At 42.6% G+C, this 7,805-nt stretch overlaps 1 pseudogene; it reads left to right on the top strand.

Moving 5' to 3' along the window:
- Positions 1-221: 221 nt before the first annotated feature.
- On the top strand, positions 222-5,189 carry LOC126037418 (butyrophilin subfamily 1 member A1-like; annotated as a pseudogene).
- The last annotated feature ends 2,616 nt before the right edge of the window (positions 5,190-7,805 follow it).

A 7,805-nucleotide genomic window follows, 5' to 3' on the forward strand; every position in this document is an offset into this window, starting at 1 on the left:
TTCCCTCAGAGAAAGGAGCCAAGAGCTGTGGGTGAACCCACCAATATGATGCAGTCCCACAGGAATCTGAACACAGCAAGCAGAGCCAGGTGCTGCCTTTGTGTTTGTCTTTAGCAAGATTCATTCCTTTCTGTTTCATTCCTCTTGGGAATTCTTTCTCATTTTCACAGCACATCATCCATTTCCAGGGGGAATAGAAGCAATTTGACTTGACCCACAGGATGTTTTTGGAGGATTTATGGAATAAGTGCTCAGGAAGGAAGCTCATACTAGTCCTGTTCTTTGCTCTTCCAACATGTGTTTTAATTGGAAAATGGTTTACAGGTAAGAAACTCCCTCCTGTATCCAGCTAGCCAGTGCACTTCAGCTCATAGTCCCTAAAGGAACAAACGCACTGTAGATCGTATGTGGTGTCTCACACCTCCAAGCCCAAGTTTGGGGTAACTTCAGCCATCTTGATGATGTGAGATATCCCAGTCCTGCTCTGGGGTGTCAGCTATTTCAGGGAAGCAGCGTAGGTGTAATATCTTTCTGCAGACAAAAGGGAGGCATGTTCAGTCTCTCCTGAGTCTCTCAGCCAGGGTCTGTGGAGAGCAAGAGCCTGTGCAGATTGCTTTGCAGGGTGTAAATCTGCGGAGTGCATAGATCGTTGCGCTTCATGTGTGGTGACTTGCTCCTAGCTCCGTGAGCTTTGGTTTGCAGTCCTCTCACCAGCGTACCTATTGTCTTCCTGAATAAAACACTGCCCACAGTGCTCATGGGTATGCTCCATGGGTACGTAACACAGCTGATGTATATAAACCCAGGAAATTTGGTAACTGTGAAGTGTTTCTGTGCCTGGAGGAGGTGGTAGCCATGACTCAAGACCCTGTCCTCACTGTTGTAAGGGTCTATGAGACTTTAACCTAGAGCTCAGCTTTCTGTTTTGGATTCAGCTAACACATGTGGCTTTCTCCTGTCCATGGAAGGATTACACTCGTGGGGAAAGCCAGTGCATTTGCTCCCACCTCTTCCTTGCAGGTGAAGTGCCTATCACCATCAGCATCGAACTGGTGGTTGTCCGTGTTGGAGACCAAGTGACTCTGTCCTGCCAGCTGACAGACAGTATCCCCTCTAAAACGAGAGTACTTTGGTAAAAAATGGAAAAGGGGAGGGATGATCCACTGTGGTCTTCCTCCATCCTGGGTGGGGTGGTGGAGCAGTGCCAGGATGAAGAACAGTGGAGGATCGTGCGACACTGGCAGAGAAGAACACTCCTTCTGGTTATCCGTTAAGTGCAAATAACTGACGAGGGGACATATGTTTGTGCAGTGAATGGCAGTGTTGTCACACAGGAGGCTACTACTCACCTTGATGTTACAGGTAAGCAGGGAGATTTTCACAGTGAAATGCAACCTGCTTGTGACCACGTTGAGTTCAGTTCCCATCACGACTCTGTGGCTTTGCCTGTTCCTTGCTGGACAGCTGAGGCTTTGTCATGGTTTAACCCCAGTAGGCAGCTAAGCATCACACAGCCACTAGTTCACTCCTTGCCCTGGTGGGATGGAGGAGAGAATCGGAAGGGTAAAAGTATGAAAACTCATGGGTTAAGATAAAGACAGTTAAACAGGTAGAGCAAAAGTTGTGCACACAATCAAAGCAAAATGAGGAATTCATTCACTACTTCCCATCAGCAGGCAGGTGTTTAGCCATCTCCAGGAAAGCAAGGCTCCATCAGGTGTAACGGTTACTTGGAAAAATGGGGAAATAAGCAAAGATGGAGGAAGTAGCTGGAAAGACTTGCTTCAATTCTGAATATCTAAAAGCTGGGCACTGAGGGGGACAGAGCACGTGGCTTGTCTTGTGGGAAATAGTGCAACAGGGAACTGTGTTACAATGCTGAATATCCCTAGATAAATCCCTATATAGGTGCTGAAAACCCTTATATAAACAACCTAGAGTTGTTTTCTCTTCTGGGATTATGAATTTTCAGCCTCTCCAGTTAGGGCTGTTTTGCTTTGTAAAATGAAAAAAACAATTACTCAGAGCTATTAGGGAGGGTATTCACCAATGTGCAGTGCACATAATGATATGGTAAAGGCCCCTTTCCCCTCCTCATTAGAAATCCTCCTTCTCAGAAGATCTGTCTGAAATGCAAAGGAAAAGTTTTGGAATGCGAACACATGCTTCCAAAAAACACCTTATCAGATCTGATCTCCCGTTGGACAAGTCACACTTTGGAGCTTAGTGTGAGTGTATGAGAACATCTAGCATCCACAAATCTGGCATCAGTCTATTCCGCAGATCAATGCTATGGGTGAAGGCCCTTTTAATTTCTTTTCAACCTATCATGACTTGATACCTCCTCTTTTGGTGTTGGACAAGACAGGGAACAATTAATTGCTGTTCTTCCTCTCCACCGTTCCTTTTTTATAGACCTGTATCATATCCCGCTCAGACAGGTGGAGAGTGGTCATCTATCTTGCAAACTCCCAGATGTCCTCCTGACCTTTGATCATCCACGCTCCCTGGGATTCACTGTATCTCTGTGATAAGATGCCTTAGTCCTCACCATTGTTGGAGTCCAGGTAAATGGCCCCTTTGATGTGACCACGTGTGGTTGGTTTTATGAGCTATGAATTTTTAGAGCAACATACTGAGCCTTTCTGAGTTTTGTTGGTTTATTTTGTTGTTGTTGTCATTGTTTTGCAATAACTCTAGCTCTGTTTCATACTCATTGACTAACTGTTACAGCAGTTGGGTATAAACTGACTTTGAACAGGGATCTGCAAGAGGAGAGTATGTGTTGCTTACACATGTGAGTCAAAACAATGGTACCCAAAGCCTGGAGTCATTTGGATGAACTATGGAGGAGATACAATAAATGTGGGGGCCAAGACCAACGTAACCTGGAGCGAGAGAGACCATTTCATGGTGCAAAGCATCATCACAGTGCCCCGTGATAATGTGTTCTAAGGTTTGGTTTTACTTCTCGGTATTCTTGTTTTGATTTGATTTGTAGTAAATTGAATTGATTTTGTTTCTTCCCCAAGTTGAGCCTGTCTTTTGCCCGTGACCATAAGTGGTGAGTGATCCCTCCCTGTCCTTGTCTCGACCCCCACCTTTTCTTCATATTTTCTCCTCATCCAACCAGGAGGAGTGAGCATGAGGCTTCATGGTGCTTTGTTACCGGCTGGCATTAAACCACCACAAGAGCCCATTTAGGAATGACTGTGAATGTCGTGTAGATCTGACTGCCTGGAAACCTATGGTGACTTCAGAAATAGTGTGTTAAAATATGGCATTTCAGGATATGGCTGAACTTTGGTATTAATAGAGTGATCTGTATCCAGAGTCATCCTGTAGTGCTACCAAGTACTGATTTCTAATCCATAGTACGTTTTATTTCTGTGCTTTTATCTTGTTTGGAAAGAGTTACAAAGTTGGTAAAGTCATTATTGTCTCTTAAGTCCCTTAAACCCATTGAAAGGGAAAGTCTGAAGAGAGAACGGGATGGTTCTTCTTTTACAGGACAACGAATTTAGAGCTTATAACATGAACTCCTGGGGCTTCAAAGCCTTTCCTGCACACAGCTCCAGGTGCACATCTCACACTTATCTGTTCACATGCTCAGAACTTCATCTACAATTTAAAGTTTTTCACATACATATGCTTGCCTATGAGGTAACCTCTTAAGCTGACATCCCATGACTTCATGATCCTACCCTGCTGGGTCATCTTTTCATCTCTCACACATGAAAGCACAGGCCCAGCTGATTCTGCCCTGGCAAATACTTAATATTTACTCGACTGATTTGACTCCTCAGCAACTTGGTTTGTACAGTAGATTCTCTGCCACATCTTCTCCGCTATCCTTCCCTGCCCGGTCACTGTTGCACAAAGCTGTCACAGTTGCACGGACCCAGAAACTCACCAGAAAGTGCACTCCCTCCTCCATTCGGAAGATTAGGGAAAATTCATGCAACCTGTTCCTTTGTATCCAGCCCCGCCTGAGAAATTCACAAAATGTGGCTGAAATTTATTTCCCTGAGTGTCACAAAGGTGCCTGTCTCTTTCTGTCTCCCTGAAAATGCTGGGGTGATGACCAAGGATCTCACATGCTTTGAAATGTGGTGTGTGGCTGGTGGGGCATCTGTGTAAAATGCTGGCAAGGCAACAAATTGGTACCTGAGACAGAAAGTACTTGCCAAAGAGGAAACTCATCCCAACTTCAGATCCTTCTTCAGACCTCTCAGGTAATCACAGGGCTTGAGAAAGCAAGAGGGAATTTGAGTATCAGTTGACCTGCACAGCTTAACCTTAAACTCAGTCTGAGATTTTCCAACTTGGAGTTGGAAAACTTTTTCAGTCAATGTTTGGAGTTTGGTTTTTCTTACCTATTCTTTTTTCTTTCTCCCCCCCCTGCCCCCTTATTTGCTCTCAGAATTCAGAATGGCTTATGACAGTGCAGGTAAAATAATGTATTTACTTATGTCTGTACTCGATGGCTTGCAATCTGTGAATATTACAGAAACAGTGCTGAGCATGGACTGAATTGTGAGTCTACAAATGCCTTTTATTCCAGGGATACGGAGATATTTCACTTGGCAGTGAAATATTAGAAAGTTAAAGTGTAATTTATATGTCAGTCCTTCTTCACTCCAGGCTTAGAGGTCCTTCTAGACTAGTTGTAGGGAGATTTTCAGAATGAAATGCAGTACAGTACAGTTTCCTTCTCTTTTTGTATATTTGTTTTAGAGGAGTGTTTATAAAGCTCCAAATATCTGTTTGTTGTAGATGACATCAAGGTTGATGAGAACACAGCCCATTCAAACTTATCTATTGCTGTGGACAAGAAGAGCTTTACGCATAAATCAGAGGCCCAGAAGGTGACTCAAAATGAAGGGAGTTTTGATTCGTTTGTCTGTGTGCTGGGCTCAGAAAGTTTCTCCTCTGGGAAGCATTACTGGGAAGTGGAAGTTGAAAAAAGCAATGACTGGGACCTGGGAGTAGCCAGAAAATCTGCTCCAAGGAAAGGAATAATGTCTCTGTCACCTGAAGAAGGATTTTGGGCTCTGGGCTTCAGTTTTAAATGTTACTGGGCAAGAACTGAGCCATGGACACGGCTAGCGGTGCAGAAAAATCCCAGGAAAGTTGGAGTTTACCTTAATTGTGAAGAGAAAATGTTGACTTTTTTTCGATGTTACTGACACGTCTGTGATGTTCATATTTAAAGACTGTGCATTCTCGGAAGAAGTTTATCTGCTCTTTAAAAACTCACACGAAGAATTAACCATGAGAATTTGTTCAGTTAAAGAGGAATAATATATTTTTTTTTAACATGGTAATTTTTGTTGTGTCATGAAAGATCTTATTATTTTCTTAGACAAATTTAATGCTTAATTGCAATTTATATATTACACATTCCTGTTCACATTCTATATTACACATAGTTTAATACCTTAGCATAAAATATTTTCCTTTCTGTACACATTTTGTCCAATACTTGCAGCATGCATGCAGAAGTGAGCCACCCCACGCCACGATTTGATAAATTATATGTTCACCTCAAGAACAATTTCTGTAGAGTCTTTTTTCTGAAAATAATTTCACTCCTTACAATGCATTTCAGTCATCATCATTCTCTAAGATTTTGTTCTGGACTGCTGCACTGTATACTTTGTACTTGCATACAAAGTCCAACTTCATACCATGAATTCAAATACACACACAACAAATGCACAGCACCCCATAAAGGTAGCCTCTCTCCATTACTCTTCTGGATGGAATTCTAGAATTTTGGAGGAAAAGAAAAAAGAGTTTTAAACCAGAGTAACTTAAAACATAGTGATGTGTCTACACTTCACTTCTTGGGTGGAGAACATGGCATCTGTGCTTGAAGAAGAGTCTGAGAGGCAACATAAATTGACTTAATGCAGTGCTACATCTCTCTTTGAGATGTAGCTTTGAACCCTTGTGGTATAGTAATATGCTCTTCTACTCCATAAATAGCCCTGACAGAGCCGTCTGCTCCACAAGATCTTTTGAATCCCAAACTCTTGCCAGGTAAAATGCAATTTAGTTGCCTAAACATAGACACCCATTGTTCTTTAAAATTCTTTAGGGCATCCAACACGTCTACATGGGTCTGTCATACAGCACAAAGCTTGTGGGACATACATGTCTTTTTCAAGTGGCAGCTGGAGACCTCCTGAGACAGAAACGACAGTGGATGCTGAAAGATCTTTGTTTCCATGCTGTCACGGTTATTTTCTGTGAACAGTCCTTTCTTCCGTGGAGTTTAAGCTTACCAGCTTTTGTCCTGTGCATCATGGAGGTGGAAGGTAATTTATTCCCTCATTTTTGCATCAGTGATCTCAGAGTTACGGTTACATTCATACAGGGGGTGTAGACCTCGGTGGAGCCTGATTCAATACCAATCTTGTTTTTTAATGACTGTCACTGGTTAATTTGGAGTCAGTTTTGAACCAGGATTTGACTTGCATTAATATTCCATCGCCACTTCTCTTTACACAAATGTCTCATGATACAAGTTCAGTCTTTTCATCAGGTGAGATTCAGTTTGAGACAAAGATCTAAATGTAGGTGTCCACGTATGATCTAGGTAGGTATGTTTAATTATAGTTAATGGAGTTCTAAATTGTGATTAAGTTTCCTAAACATAGTTGTCCAGTGCCAGTTCAGACCCGTCAATGTATCTGAGACTGGCAGGGTTGACACAAGACTCATGGAAGATCCATGTCCTTTTGAGTCCCCCGGCATTGTTTCCTGTACATCAGTTTTCAGCTGAAGTTTGTCATTTTGTTCCTACTGAACAGAACTGAACTTTGATTCACAAAATACCCATTGGACATAAAATGACTAATGAGCAGAGTGTTATCTAAGGAACACAGAACATGCTAATGACCTTGAACCAACAGACAAATCACTCGAAACCCATGGCATAACAGACAGAGGAAAAGCAACCTGATAGTCCAGCTATGCTGAGTCTTCATTCAACTCTCTAGTTATGAAAATGCCTCCAATTTCTTATTCTTTGTCATTAACTCCATAGCATTATTAGGAATGGGAGTCAGACAGCGCTGTAGTTTCCAAGATTCTTTCTAGAACCCTGTTTACAAATAAGATTTACAATGGCAGCTTGCCACTTCTCCAGCAATGTAGTTCTTTGTAGCAAGAGGTTATGCTGCTCTTCTTCTTGTGACAATGTAGCTTAATCCACCTCAGAAACAGCAAATACAGTGGGCCAGATTCTGATAAAAGCAAAGCTCCCTAATTCATGGAGTCACAGAGAAAATTAACTTTGAAGACATCTCTGGAGCACTCTACTCCAGTCCCCCACACAAAGAAAGACCAGATTGCTCAGGGGCTGTACTGAACTAGCAGCAAATCTGAGTCCTCTGAACTGTCCTTCTAGTAAGCCCCCATGAAGTATTCGGTGATTTTGTAGGTGCTGTTGTACTTCTGGCTGGTGTCCAGCTGCATTGCCAGAAGTGGAGAGTTCTCCATCGGTCCTGTATCCTCTGTCAGGCCTGAAGAGGCATTTCCAGGTCTCTAGGACATCTGGAATGCCTGTAAGGGTCTATGGTTAGGCAGCTAAATTCTGCTCATGCTCAACACAGTCAACTGAGTGTAGGGAGTGATTTATGACTTGCTTCATCTGCCTAAACCGAGGCATCACATTTCTTGTGTTTGAGATCACATACAGTGCCTTATGCCAAAAAGGGACAAAACAGCCTGAGATAACAGAGGGAGATAGCAACCTTATCATTGACTGATAAAACTGGTCTTCCTCAGCTCCTTAA

The sequence above is a fragment of the Accipiter gentilis genome, unplaced genomic scaffold (genome assembly GCF_929443795.1).
Source record: "Accipiter gentilis unplaced genomic scaffold, bAccGen1.1, whole genome shotgun sequence".
Lineage (NCBI taxonomy): Eukaryota > Metazoa > Chordata > Aves > Accipitriformes > Accipitridae > Astur > Astur gentilis.